The sequence below is a fragment of the Crocodylus porosus genome, unplaced genomic scaffold, assembly GCF_001723895.1.
Source record: "Crocodylus porosus isolate Cpor-Errol unplaced genomic scaffold, CroPor_comp1, whole genome shotgun sequence".
Taxonomy (NCBI): Eukaryota; Metazoa; Chordata; order Crocodylia; family Crocodylidae; genus Crocodylus; species Crocodylus porosus.
The window spans coordinates 20,587,919-20,602,357 of record NW_017728931.1 but is presented as its reverse complement, the minus strand read 5'-3'; the positions used below and the strand labels follow the sequence as shown (position 1 = coordinate 20,602,357).

General features: G+C 41.9%; 1 protein-coding gene across 1 annotated transcript in view; it reads right to left on the bottom strand.

The window, feature by feature from the left end:
- Nucleotides 1–6,817: 6,817 nt before the first annotated feature.
- The window catches only part of KIAA1644 (KIAA1644 ortholog), a 179,332-nt gene continuing 171,710 nt past the window's right edge, over nucleotides 6,818–14,439 (bottom strand). Inside the window, exon 6 of the mRNA XM_019544317.1 lies at nucleotides 6,818–6,969. The gene's annotated coding sequence lies outside the window, so the exon portion shown is untranslated. The remainder of the gene's footprint in view (nucleotides 6,970–14,439) is intronic.

Sequence of the window (14,439 nt, the reverse complement as noted above, 5' to 3'; positions counted from 1 at the left end):
GTGCAGCGCCCTGCACTTGTCAGTATTGAAACATATCCTGTTTATGTTAGCCCACTCCTGTAACCTATCCAGATCTTGCTGCAATCTTTCCCTCCCTACTAGCATGCTCACCTCACCCCAAATTTTGATATCATCAGCAAATTTAAACAGGTTGCTTTTCACCCCATCGTCCAAATCGCTGATGAAGAAATTGAACAGCGCAGGCCCAGGGACCAAGCCTTGGGGGACTCCGCTGCCCACTTCCCCCTAGGTTGAATATGACCCGTCCACCACCACCCTCTGAGTATGACCCTTGAGCCAATCTGCAATCCATCTGACTTGTTCTTGGACAGTGTACAATTTTGTACTGCAAGGGAGGCAGTCGGGGGTTTCTGGATTAAATTCTCATGTCTCTAAGGGTGACAGAATGGATAATGTATCACTGGGATCTGAACTTCTTTCCTCTCCCTTCACCCCTTCCATCCCTCCAAGTCTAACCCTTAATTTTCATGGTAAAGCAGAGTTTATACTATTCATCTGTAGAGTGTATGTACATATACAAATAGGGGACTTGACTATGTATGGGAAAAGAAGACCTGCTTTTGAATCTGCTGATTGACACAGAAATAAAAATCTTTCAAGTTTTTACTGACTTTTGAAACATTAAAGCAAATTTTATTACAGGGATTAGTTTACAATACGCTTATTTATTAAAACAGAAAGACATCTTTATAAAAACTACTGTATAGAAAGACAGAAGCAGTGCAATAGCAGTGTAAAACACATTTTTGGTTTACCTGGCAATCACTTTAGAAGGACATGATTCATAATATGAAGTCAGAGTATACAGCAAAATAAAAAGGACAAGTTTAGATCCAAAATTAGAATAGCACATCACCGGACACCTGCACGTATTGAATTTAAACATCAAGTGTTTAAATAAATGATATTGTTTTCAAGGTATTAGTAAAAATAAAAAAAACACTATAATCCTAGAATTTCTAATTAGGTTAGAAGGGAACCTAAATTTTGACTGTAGGCTATTAAAATATACTATTGTTAATATTTTAATATTTATGAAAGAGATGGCCTGAATGAATGCCTGACTTGCATAACAGGCTTTGCAATGCTTATTAAAAAGTTACTCCAGACAGTTGGGTTTTTTATGTTACCTTAATTTTCCCACACTGGGTAGATTGTTAAACATAATTGAATAATTGGCTTTAAAAATATGCTTGAAATGTATTTTATTTATGCTGCTCATAATTTTTCTTTATATGGACAGCTCTCATATAAAAACTCTAGTCATAATAAAACCTCAGTTATTTAAAATTGCTGCTACAATATGCTGAAGGTTACAGTAAAATTGACAGGCCAAATTGCTGCACTTGTGTATCTGTACTGAAATCAATACCAGACATCAAAGATGGCTAAATGCAATGCTAACACCTACATAATTTTTTTTACTAATTTCTTTTTGTCCTATTTTGTACAACACTAGAATATTTGTAAGCTGGACACACAAACTGTTCTTAATAAAATATAATATATGAGAGTATGTATATAATAAATTTAGACAGGGAAAAATGCTTGTAAAATATGAGCAACATAATAGCTGTTGAAAAGGGATAGGATGAGATTATAAACTTTCCATAATAGAGTGATTTCATCTCTCCTATTGTTCCAGTTAAATAGGAAAGGGCATTAGTAGGTAAGTTTCACTCCATCATCCATTTTCTTTTATATGTTGCAGACATACTTATTTGAAGCTGTGCATAAATCAGGCTCTTAATGCAAATGCTGAATTTGGTGATGGTGTGTTTTTGGTTTGTCACAATCAGTTAGTAGAAGGCTGTCATCTGATAGTTCTCTACATTTAGCTTATAGCTGACTTGCTGAAGCTACTGTTTGCCTAGTCATTGCTTTTTTAAAAACTTCACAAGATATATGTCACATAGAGGAGAAAAAAAATCCAGTGATTTTGATGCATATTTTTAGTTTAAGGCTCAACTAATATTAGTCTTATTTAAGATCCAGTATTTTGCTACAAGATATAGGCTATCATGATTGTTTATGGAACGGTTTGTTCCTCTGTTATGACATGGATTTATCTATATATATTAATTTGTAGGCAGTATGGAAATTTCAACCAGTGAGTATCTACCTAAGATTAACTGGTTCTGTATAGAGATTGAAAAACACACTTCTATTACAATGTATACACAGACTAGAAATAAAGCATAAAACTGCTCATTAATAACGCACAATTCCCAAAGGGAAAAACCCTTACAAAATACAGTAAGTCACACAAACCAGTATCTAATACAAATTCCTTTATGAACATAAGCATTTTTACAAAGATCTCTGTGGTGGTTGTAACCTCACAATAAAAGTAGGTCATTTAAAAAACACTCAGGAAGATTTCTGATTTCTTGTTTAGGAGAGCATTAGAATTACTATGTACAGGAAAGGACACTGCTGATTGTAAAGTTGCTGAGTTTGTAATTCATGCAAAACATATTTGTTGTTACATTGCCCTATGGAGGATGAGCTTTTTGCACCTTTGTTACTTTGGGTCTGATTTTTTTTTTTCCTTACACTGGTAGAATCTGGGAGTTACTTTAGTAGAGTTCCAGTGGTATAAAAAAATCTTGGTCAAAAGCTGACCCTCTGTTTTTTACTGTTTTAATACTGTGAAATTGGCACACAAATTAACAAATTCAGGGCTAAATTTCAGGGACTGTTGGCCCAATAGCTAACTGAAAAAATGTGTTCGGGGTCTAACTTGCCCCCCTGACAATTTTTGATGTTTATGATTGGTCACTTTCTGTTTTTAAATATTTTCCTCCTCTCATTTCTTTGTTTCAGAAAACATCCTCACAAGTACAAGGGAAAATTGATCTTACAGAGGGGGAATGGAGAAACTGGTTATATACAAAATATAGTAACATTCATAAACAAAGTAGAAAAAATAGTGAAATATTTTTTCTTCAGTCTCCATGGTAATTGTGAGTGCTACACTATGGTAAGAAAATATCAGAGAGGTTTGAGTTCTAAATTGATTTTGTTTCCTTAAGTTGGATGTTCCATCTGCATCCTTTTGTACAGTGGCATAGTGTCACATAACAAAGTGACACTTGTAGTCCTTTAAGAACAATGTACCCCATAAGCTCAAAGGAGCAGTAGGTTTGGTCCTTAGAGGTGCTGCTGAGCTGTCTCCCATTCAATTTCTGTTTGGTAACAGAGGGCACAACTACACAAGATGTTTAATGCACAGAAGACTAATTCTACTGTGCATTAGCATAGTGGGCAAAGCCCATGCTAATACACAAATGCAGGGTTTGTCAACTGGGGGTATGTGTACCCCCTAGGGGCACTTGAGAAGGCTCTAGGGGGTATGCATGGGTGGGTGGGGATGGAATACCACCACACACCATTCCGCGCTGCCACTGCCTGCCTGGCCAGATGTGGGGGACGAGGTAATCCCCCGTGTCCAGCTGTTGAGGATACACTGCTCTGCATCTGGCCACCATGGTACACTGATCAAAAAAGGTTGAAAACCCCTTCACTAATGCACAGTAGATTTAGTCTAATGCACAGTAGCATCACCAAACAAGTTCAACTGCACTAATGCGCAGTGGTGCCCATTACAGCACGGTAAGTTAGTACCCGTCATGACAGGTACTAAACTTAATGAGCTGTAATTACAGCACTTTAATGAAGGTATAGATGCACCCAGATACTTTCTAAATTTCTGTAGGCCTGATTCTGTGCAGATCTATTGTAACTGATGGAAATGCAGTGTTACTGCTTTAGAGAGGGTGTAAAGCAGCAAAGGACCTGTGAAAGGAAGCTGATTATTATAGGTAAAACCTCAGAGATAGTTTGCAAGGGAAGGTAGGCTGTGGGGAAGGAACTATTTTATCCAGTGGAACAAGGACAGAAGAAATATTGTGTCCAGATACATGGGTTTTCTGACCTAACTAACATATTGGGGCTGATGATTCCATCTAATGGCTCCATTTTGCAACCTTTACTTGTGTGGAAAGCATGATCACAGGGGATGTGTTACTTTGCTCTTGTGAGGGGAAATTTAATTCTTCAGGAAAACCAATGCTGTGTGCACATTACATACATCCATATAGTGTTTGAGACCTACCCATAGTGTCCTTTTCTGGAACTCTGCTATTTTTCCATGCTTCAACTAAAGTGCCTTGAATGAATCTCTATTAATATGCTATTTTTAGAAAACTAAAAGCTTTTGAGGTTCTAATGTTAACTAAGAATTTAAAGAATATTAATTCCCCTTTTTTGCTTGGAGTGCTACATTTTCCACTGTAAAATACCATAGAAATATTTCAAAGGTCCAAGTATGGCTCTTCAAGTTGACTTGCATGTGGAGCAGAAGTAAGCACTGGAGCACCGTGCACAGTGGGGATGCTGCACGTATGCCCCTAGGGAGGAGGAAGGATTTGGAGCCTATAGTGGTGGTGATGGGGAGCATGCTTGCTTGTCTGTGACACCTGCTGTGTTAGATGTTCATTAGGGCTAGGGACAGACGTTACACATAAACTGGTTTAAGTGATCAGAAACTAGGTTAAACCTGTAACAGAACAGACATTCAGTGCACATAAACCAGTTCCAAAATGGCTGAAACTGGTCTGAGATAAACCTGGTTGCATATAGTATCAGACTTAACTGATTTGAGTCAAACTGGTTTAATGCAATGTCTGTCCCAGACCCCTTCCTGGTTTAAATTAAATCAGACTCCTACAACATCCTGGCATGCTCTCTGGGCTGGGCGGGACTTTCTGTTTCAGAGCAGGGCTGGCCCTGCTCATCTGCTCCCTGGCTGGAACTCCAGCAGAGACTTGCAGGCACAGAGCATCTGCCTGGCTTCCTCCTGCTCCTCCCCACCCCAACTGCTTACAGCTCAAGCAGGGATCCCTCCCTGCTCCCTCCCAGAGCACAGATGGTAGCTAGCATGTGGTATGATAGCTAATACTGAGAGATGTCTGTGTAAGGCAGACAGGACAGTGTCTTTAGGGGTGTTTGGAGATAATCAACAGGTCAGCTGGTAAAGTCCCTCCCTTCTTTCCTTGCAAAAAGTTGTTTAAGAAGGGCTTGAACTAATGAGAAGGGCTTTGTTTTCTGATGTGTTAAATGCTGATAACAGAACTGATAAATGCTTTGTTATCAAGGGTGGTGGGGGGGGAGGGGAGGGAACTCCTTCCTAATCAGATCATCCTGCTGGGGCCTGGTCACGTCACTCTCTCAGCTCAGCACTGTTTAAGGGAAGTGGGGGGGGGGGGGCTGCTGTAGTGCCCCCTGCTTCTAGCCTGAGCCACTGCAGGCATGTGCCTGAATTTCCTCAGTCCAGAGGAGTTGTCTTAACAGTTACAAACTGGTTTACCCTATCCAGGTTAGACTAACCTACAAAGATTAAATCAATCAAGGCTCAGGTTTTTGAATGTGTGTCCGTAACTTAGATGTTGCATGCTGTCTGTTTGCTGGCTGATGTGCAAGAAGATGGTACATGGACACATTCCTGTCTAACTCAGCAACCCTTTGGTGAGGACTCAGCTGCTTCAAGCAAATCTAACTGGCCTCCCTTGCTTGTGCCCTCCTACATAAATTAAATTGCATAAATAAATTGCTCCCAGTTCCTTTTTTCTGTTGACTGCATGTAAGCATGGCAGCCATAACTTGTTCCAAATCGTCAAGTAATAATCTATTACATGTTCAATAAAAGAGTAAAATGTACTCGAGTCAAAGTAGTCTCTAAATGATAGTCAATATGGAGTTGTTCTTGGTGTGGCCAATACAATAAAATATATGCTGTTGTCATTATGAAATTATTTTGTGTTTGAAAAAATATTAGCCATGATTAATTCATTTGGCATAAATGTGCTGTATAGACTGCTGGGATTCCAGAGGAATTACTCCTTTTCATTGTCACCACCAGGTGCTTTGTTTCTGTATAAAGTCTCAATGTCTGACTGAAGTTCACAAGAATGATTTGTATAAAACATACCACAGGATTTAAAATTAAATCTGTAACATAAAAAATAACATCTAGCTATTGCAACATACAGTGAGCATTCCATATGCTTCTATGATTCTATCATTGCCACTTTGGCCTCCTCAGGAATCCTCAGATAAAATACAAAGCCAATCAATGGCTGAGGGAACTGGATTATTGCCTTGTAAAACAAGAGGGGCAATGGCATTATTGCTATTTGTAATATAATTTTTTTTCTTTCACTTTCTATTAGTTTCAGGAAGGGGAGAGGTGATGGTATTTCTTTACAACCACTCTCACCCTGAAGGAGGGTGTGTGCAGCTGAAACCACTTGGTGTGCTCAGGAGTCTGATGTCCTGCAGCTGACACAGCTGTGGGTGAAAGAAGAATTTAGGTGTTGGAATGACTGTTATCTTGCATTCCGATTAGATGACAGGGGTTCCCTTGCATTATAATGTGCAATAAGGGGCAAGGGAGGGACAGTGACTTGGCTTGTTGACATCTAGACTTTGTGACACAATGTTCACCAGAGAACTTTGGAAAAACTCACATTCAATACTGTGACACTTAGATTAGGCTCAAATGGCAATAGATGGATGGGGAGGCAAAAGAAAGGTTATCTATCAAATCTTCATTTTGTAGTCCTTGTTCACCTTGACATGGATCTTGCCAGAGCAATACGTGTTTCATTTGTCTGAGCATCTTCTCAATACAGTTTCTCCATTCAGAAATTAATAGTCTTGGTCTAAAATGAAAATATTGCTTGCAGACTGCTTCCTGATCAAAAACTTTCTATGTTGTTTGCTTTTTTTTTTAAAGTTGGCAGGATGGTGATTCTCTTCAGGTGAGCTGGCGAACGCCCATCTCAAGAGTGTCTTTCTTTTTCTGTCATTCAGCTGGACAGTTCTGTTGGAAGCTCCTCCATGGATTCTAATCTTACCTCTCCCATCTTGAGGCACATCAATATAGTTTTCTGAAAGACAGAAAGTGAAATATTTGTCAGGATGCTTCAAGATGTCACTGTAATAGAATTTTCCATAAATGTAAACCTGCATTTTCAAACTGACTTAAAAAAAATTGTTTCCTAATAATACTGAACACTGACACTCATGCTTAATGTAAAAGACCTACTGAGAATTATTTCCATAATCAGGTGTGAGGTACTTGGTTGGCTGGACTCTAATGAAAGAAATGAAACTACTCTCTTCCCAAATTTCTTCTCTTCTCTGTGGGTTAGTTTGTTGTTGATGGTTGTCTTGTTACCTATGATACAGGTGGGGCAAGGAGAAGGGTCTTTGTTTAAAAGATCATGAAGTATTTATCTTGAAAAGTAAAAGAAACACTCAGGCTTCCTAAGTGGATGATCTATTAAGTGTACTTCTGGTTTTAGAACATTCAGCTACATTAAGGGTGTAATACTGGGTATGTCTACATGTTGATGTATGGCAACACTGCTACAGCACCATGCTTTGCTACTTCCAAAAGTTACTAAAGCACAGCGCAGTAACTGCCTGTACTGCACTATGGGTATGGTGCAAGGTTAGATTTTGTTGCTATGTCGCTGTAGCATAATAATGGGGGAGTGCACTGCTATGGCAGCAATAGCTGCTGATCACATGTAGACCCATGTGAATTGCTATGTTGCTGTAGCACACTGTATGATGATGTACTGCAAAATTACGTCACCATAGGGCTATGTGTATATGCACCCACTGTAACCATTATTCTCATGAAAAACCTTACTTGCCTGAATAGTCTCCATGGACTTGGGAACATTTGCATAAATCAGATTTACCCATGTGTTGGGTATGGACCTTATTGCTACTGCTAATAGATTATGCATGGGGATGGGAATAGTGCCTAAACCAGATCCTTACTCTGCTGCTGACTCGTTTTGTGGCATTACTTAACTTTTACTTATGGGGCATGTCCATACTCTCAGTAGCTGAGCGCTTCTTGCCTATCTGTTTCTGCTACATGTGCATCAGTCCTAGAAATGAAGCAGAAAAGCTGTCCTGAGGATGCCTCTTCTAACTGCTCTTGATCTGGTTCTGAAGTGCTTGTGAGTGGAGGGACATCCCCCAGGTGGCTTCATTTTCTTATTTCAAGGATTGGTGCACATGGAGAAGTTGGGTGTGGCATGCTTCTCAGGCCTCCTGGGAGCGCTGTATAATGCATATAGCCACGTTCTCAGTTACCACTGTCTAAAAGAGTGACTGAGGCTCTAGCTCACATTATAATTCAGACACAATGCATTTGTTAATCGTTTGTTAAGCAGTAACCTGGCCACACGCTCAGGGGATGAACAGTATCACAGAAAAGGGAAATCAGTAAAAATATGTAATTTTTGTGGCTGTTTTACACCGTGTCTTAAACTGAACATGTAGCAGTATGAAGACTGCACTGAGGTCTCCAAGTAGCCCAGGTACTGTCTTTGCTGAGGTTCAGCTATTGTTGTCAGGATCAGGCCCCCATCAGAGCTTGAACTGGCCCCAGTGTGATTCCTGCCAGCTCCAGGGACCATGTATGTGCAGTCCTGGACCCAGCTGACAATCAGCTGATTGTTGGGCACTGAACATTCAACCTGCCAGAACTGATCTCTGATCCCAAAATCGCACATCCTGCCTTACATGTGTGGCATGGCAGGAAGCTTAATTGTTGGGATTGGGGATTAGATCTCATTGTGCCTTTACATTAACTCCTGTCAGTGGCCTAAGATGTGTATTTGCTTTCCTCCAAAAGGTGTTGAGATTAGTGTTATTTAGAATTTCTACAGCATGTCAAACAAAACAGATGTGACAAACGTGTTAAGTATTTGTACACTCTTTACAAACGGTTCCTTGGTACTGAGCACCTGCAAATTGAGTCATTTTCGCAACATACTAAAATGTTCTCTGCTGAAGAATGCTAAATGGCCCAAATGTACAAAACATGGAGGGAAAATGGAGACACAGGGTAAAGAGATTTTGCCTAAGGTGACAGTAAATCAGCAGTACAGCTGAGAGAACTCTGCTCTCCTGAATCCCAGAACCTGCTGCCTAGAGGCTGAGAATGATGGACTAGTTCACGTAGGAATCCAGCACTCACTCACACCTCAGGACCTTTTTCTAAGTGTAGTATAACTTAACGTTTATATAGTAGGTTAAATTTAGAGGTAGCTCAAGATTAGAAAAAAACATTAACTATAATAGCTGTAGGCAAGAGGCAATAATAGTATTACTCATCTGCATCTTCTATCAGACAGAGATTGCTCTTTATCTGTTGTTGGTATTCCCAAACTGATGTACAACATCATACAGACTGCATGCCATTAGTGCAGTATAAAGCAACATCTGTTTCAGTGAACAAAATATTGTCATCTGCTGTTATTTAGTATTTGTCAAATCAATTCAGAACATAGAGATAGATTCACCATTTTGTTTACTCCAATTTTACATCAACATAGCTTCACATAAATGTAACAGTGCATCTGTTTCGAAGAGTATTGTGTCAAGCTGTTATTTTTGAAAATGTTATTTTGAAAATGCAGGGGCAATTTGAAATAAAGAGGTACAAGCTGCCTCATATAGCACTGACACATTTCCAGCCTCCACCCAAAGTTCCAATCAAATGAAATAATTAAGTTTTGAAAAAAGTTTGGGGTGAGTTTAGTTGTCTGCATTATCTTGTGCCTCTTGGTTCTGATTAGAAACAAAGAATGAAACATGATTGTTTTCATGGTATGTCTGACCTTGCCAAATCATGGAAAGGAACAAAACAAAACAAAACAAAAAATTATTTGTGAAAGCCTACTTCTCATGAGGTTTCCATACAAAAGAAGCTGAAACAAGTCTGTTTAGTTCTAGACGGAACCTTTTGAGATCTACTCATAACTTAATTTAAAATACCTGGACAGAGATACAAAATAGAAAGTGCACCTGTCACAGTTCAGGGCTAACTGTGTCCGTCATGGTACCGTCGGGTTTTTTCATGTGTATGTAAAGTGCATTGCATGCTGTTGGCTCAGGTGAAATACTTTAGAATTATTCTGCCTGAATTTTTCAGATCACTGGGATGTTTAACAGTTTTTAGGATAAAACATTATAAATGTTTAAAGACTGAGTTGATACCCCAGACATTTATGTACTTCAGGGTGGAGTGTGTGTCACAGGAGTACTTAGGTGCCCTGTTCCTAGAAGTGGAGAAGGGGAGCTGCCAGGCTCCAGGGGCAGCTCAGGTGCCGGTTGCTGTGGCAACTGGGTGGGCCATGTGACCAGAAGGGGGCAGGGCCGGGCCTTTATAAACAGCCCAGGCTGGAGCCTAGGGAGCAGTTGCAGTTGCAGTTGCAGTTGCAGTTGCAGTTGCAGTTGCAGTTGCAGTTGCAGCTGCAGCTGCAGCTGCAGCTGCAGCTGCAGCCTGACCACCCCAGTGGCTACGGCATGGTGAGGGTGGAGGGAACCTGGGCTGGGAGGTCATGGCTAGTGAGCCAAGTGAGAGTAGACCTTATGTTATAAGCCAGGAGGCTTCTTGTTGTTTGGGTTACAGCTGTTTGGCTCATGGTTGTGTTTGTTAGGGTTATACTGGAGGACTGGGTGAGGCTGTAGGGGTGTGAGGAGGCCTCATGGGAGCTCCCTAGTAATCTGGAGGTTCCTGGTGCCCTGTGGGGTGCAGGGCAAGGTGCCAGATTGTCATAGCAGTTTGTACTGATGTGGTGCAGTGTTGGGGGGTGTGAACCCCAACCCTGGGGGGTGAGTGTACACAGAGGAGCTCCAGGAGAGGGTGAGTGTACTAAGGAGAGGCCCCAAGAGAGGGTGAGTGCACTGAGGGAAGCCTCAGAGCAGGAGCGGGCACTGAGGGAAGCTCCAGGAGTAGACAAGGGTACTAAGAGAGGCCCCAGGAGTAGGCAGGGCACTTATGCTTGTTAGAAGCCCTAGCAGGGGTGTGGACTAAAAGGACCGCCGAGGGGCTCCACAGTGGTGGGGACCCAGAAGGGTCAGAAAGGCTCAGGCAACAAGAGCCTTACCTGGCCTAAGTGGAGACCTAATAGTTGACAAGGACCCAGAAGGGCCAGAGAGGCCAGGTAAGGCTCTTGTTGCCTGAGCCTAATTAGTTATTTATTATAGACAGGAACCCAGAGGGGCTAGGCAAGGCTTAGGCTGCTGGGCCCAGTGATTGAAGCATCACCAGTAAGCCTGATAAGGCTAAGGACCGGAGGGGCGCCGGTTGTGTGACAAGCCCAGGGGCGCTGGGCAGGGCGCCGAAGGGTAAGGACCTAATAACGTCCAGGAAGAGCTGTGAGGCTTAGCGCATGCTAAAGGGGAGGTAGGAGGTATGCACTGCCCATAAGGCAGTGGGGTATTAGGTCACCCCACTCGCAACGGGGGGATAGTATCAGCGTGGTGTTCAGGGTGATCAGAGGCAGCCTCCCATATTGAACCTTATAACATCAAAGACGTGGTGGGTGAGTAGAGGGTGCTGGATCACCTATTTGGCACGGCAGGGGGTGCTCAGGAGATTACAGCCATTCCTAGGCCCCACCCGTGACGGTGTGATTATAGAGATATGAGGAAAATCATGCATATATCCTTCACACTTTGGACTTGAGGCATCCCAGCTGAAGATCCTTGGCTTGATTCTTTGTTCCAGAGTAACTCCATTGAATTCTGGGTCAAATGTAGAGAATGAGATCAATAGATTGAGATCTATTTATCTATATGAATGGACAGCCTTAACACTATGTTCAGTGCAACTCCTTTTCCTATCCTCCAACTGTTCCATCAGCTCACAACCTTGGGAATTCTTTAACTCCATGGTAGAGCCACTTCCATGTGTATACAACTAGGATTTCCTGTACCTAGAGTACCTTGCAGGGGCTCCAGTCCACCTGCCACCCCTCCAGTGCTCCCAAGAATGGAGTTCCCTCCCTTGCCTTCTCCCCCTCCCATCCTGATGACAGCACCGACACTGGGGGGGACAGGAATTGGGGTTAGAGGTGAGAGAGGCTGCAGGGACGCAGCCTCTCTCTGTTGAATTAGTTCCAAAATGGAGCTCTATTTCCTGCCTTCCCCCCGCCCCAATAAAACAGCAAATGTCTGTTGGTGGGGGCGGTCACTGTAGGTCAGGCTTGTCCAACATATGGCCTGTGGGCAACCATGCAGCCCACCAAATCGTTTTCTGAGGCCCAAGGTGCTGCAATGGGAAATGAAAGTAAATATTGTTTACTTTGGTTCCCACCCCTTGTCCCTCCTCCAGCCCCTCAGCAGCTTCCTAATGGGGGGGGGGTGTCCTTTGGCCACCCCCTGGGTGATAAAAAGTTCATGATCCAGCCCCACATTCAAAAAGGTTGGAAACCCCTGCTGTAGGTCATGGCACTTCCTGTCAAGTGCCATAAGTTACATCAGGGAGCTGCATGTCTGTCAGTGCCCCCTGTGTTTGGCTCTCTATTGGACTCGGAGTTCAATTCAGGTGGTTGTATCAAAATATTGTTGCTTCTGCACTGATGACAACCTATGACAGCATATGAGTTCAGAGCCATTGAAAAGATAAAAGATGGTTACAAGCATAGGAAATGTTCAAATCAACAGGGGACAAAGCTTTCATGAGAATCCAGCCATGATTGTGGTATTTGTTGCCAAATGAAATGTGGACCAGGGCAGTAGTAGTTCTCAATCTAACATAGTACATTGAGTAGAGAAAGGCAGTTAGCTGTGTTAGACTGAAGTTAGGAAAAAGCCAGAGCAATGATAGATTAACTTGTAGCCTATAAAAGCTCATGCCTTTCTAAACAAGTTTCCTGCAAGAGTCCCCTCATGAAAGCAGCACCCTCCTACCCTTGATAATTTAACTAAGCAATCCTAATAATGGATCAGCTCTGCAAATGGTATAAAACTGATGTCATTCTACTGATTTTTAAATAGGACTAGCCTGATTTATATCAGCTGACCCAACAACTGACCCAGCCCAATAACTTCAAATTTGTGCCTGAGAGCTGTAATTCAAAAAAAAAAAAGTGCACAATTTTCATAGAAGAAACATAGATCCCATAGTAGTGGAGGACTTATGAAAACCTGGAATGATATATGGATAACTGTAGGCAATAGGAAAGTCTCCCTTCACCATAAATGGAATGCCAGAAGGGAATAGTTTACCAAGTATTGGGGGGGGAAAAAATATGACCAGATTGAAAGGGAAGGAAATGGGAAATGAATTCTAGGACAACTACAAAGCATGCGTGCACACACACACCCACCCACCTACCCAAACCCAAACCACTCAGTTGTCTAAATATATTACAGAGCAGACAGGAATAGAATATAATCTAATCCCTCTGGCTATGGTGTCTGCCAAGGAGCTTGATTGCATTGCAAGGAAAGTAGTTTTCATAGTTCTTGGTGAGTCCAGATGCCAAGCTGCATCCAAAAAAAGAGATGCTAAGAGTGTTAAGGTTAAAAAGCCTAGTATCTCAAAAGTTAAGAAATACCAGATTTAAGGTTGCCTGTCTGGTGCTCTCGGGTATGTACCATATGATTCAGTTTGCAATGGTACAAACACTGTAGCTGTAGGGCAGTGTATTTGAAATAATTTTTGGCAGAAAATCCAACTTCTGAAAATTAAAATCTTCCATGGGGGAAAAAAAACCCAACCAATTTTACCATATTTTCTGATTATTATTATTATTTTTTTTCCATTAAGCAAACTAAAATGGAATATTTTGTTTTCAGTTGGGTTTAACTCAAATCGGAATGTTTTTGTTTGGCTGAACTGACCATAAACATTTCTAGCCCCTTCATCCTTTAAACTACTATTGCCTTCTCTCTCATGGGCTGGGCACCCTGGTTAGATTATGTGTCTGATGCAATGGAGCTTCCTTGGTGACTGATCTGCAAATAATGACTGGAGGGAGCTGGTGGTAGGGGTAATGCAGAGGTAATTTACTTATTCTCAAATCACAGTGTCCAAAGTTTGTCTGTCCTGTATAAAACATTCAAGTACCATTAGCCTATAGCAGGATGCAGAAGTTTGTTTACAAGGAATCTGCCTTTTGATTACCTCCTAGAGCAGTAGAAGCCAACCTTTTCATAGATTTCATAGACATTAGGGCTGGAAGGGACCTTGGAAGATCGAGTCCAGCCCCCTGTCCCAGGGGCAGGAAGTCAGCTGGGGTCATAGGATCCCTGCAAGAAAAACATCCAGGTTTCTCTTGAAGGCATTAAAAGTAGGTGTTTGAACCATCTCTGATGGCAGGCCATTCCAGATCTTGGGGGCTTGGATAGTAAAGAAGTTCTTCCTTGTGTCCAGCCTGAAATGGTCTTGCAGGAGTTTATAACCATTTGACCTCATCATCCCATGGGGCGCTCTGGTGAACAAACGTTCCCCCAGATCCTGGTGAACACTCCTGATAAACTTATTGGTGACCATCAGATCATCCCTGAGCCTGTGCTTTTCCAGGCTAAAGAGCC